Below are 1118 nucleotides of genomic sequence, written 5' to 3' on the forward strand. Positions count from 1 at the left end.
AATTTTTTGAGTTTTGAGCATTTTTAAACCAATAATTACATGTACTGTAGATGCTTTTAACTGGCTTCAATAACACTCAGTTTTTACATTTTGTTAACATAATAACAACAATAATATCATTACTTTGGTCTTGTCTTCCATGTCTAACTTCAAAAGTTTGCTTTGACCTTCCATCCTTCCCTCCAGTAATGCAAGACCAACACAGAATATTACTTTAATCCCATGCATCTATCAGGAATACAAGGTATGTCTTGTGTACAAAATGCAGGATACTAGTGGAGAGTGAAGGCATGCAAAGAGAGTCAGGAACCAGGAACTAGAGTACATTGAAGTATGGAAACCCTACAATAGATAAAATAAATGAAATAATAATAAATTAATAATTGTAGCTAGTAACATAATACACACTGTACATCGATACAAGTACATGTAAATTAAGTTAGTAAAATCACTAAAGAGAGGACGTGGAAATGTACATTGTACACATTGTATAGTTTTACCAAAAGAACACCTTTAATTTAATATCTCATTACTGCATGTATACTTGTATCTATGGTCTGACTATGCATATACATAGTCTCGCATTAGTCAGGTGGAGCCTGAATCATGGGTCAGGCTCCACACGAGACTGGTATAAAAATATATACATTCACTACTGTACTGCTGTGCTGTGCTAATTAAAAAAAATTACTGACTAATGCTCTGTGAAATGAATGTCCAATCTTGGAAATAATTCCTAACAAAATATGAAAATAATATGTCACTCATCATTCTTAATCCTTTTCCTCACCTCAACCAGAAGTTCTCACCATGTTCCTCTAAATTTGCTAGACAGCACTGTGTATTAAATAAGGCTATACTTTGTTGAAGTTTACATAAGCGAAGGGGCGGGGCGAGACTACATTCTTCTTGTAATGTTTTGTTTTACTTAATAAGAGAAAAGACTCAAGAGAAAAAAGTTAGAGAGAATTAGGAAGAAGCACAATTATATAACTGATCAAGTGATCATAGTTTACAGGAAGTACATTTCATGCACTACATTACAATAACACTATAATGATAATAATACAATAATAATATATGTAATGATGATTAAAATAAGATCGATACATTACACT

Source organism: Amphimedon queenslandica, unplaced genomic scaffold, assembly GCF_000090795.2.
Source record: "Amphimedon queenslandica unplaced genomic scaffold, v1.1 AMPQUscaffold_13072, whole genome shotgun sequence".
NCBI lineage: Eukaryota > Metazoa > Porifera > Demospongiae > Haplosclerida > Niphatidae > Amphimedon > Amphimedon queenslandica.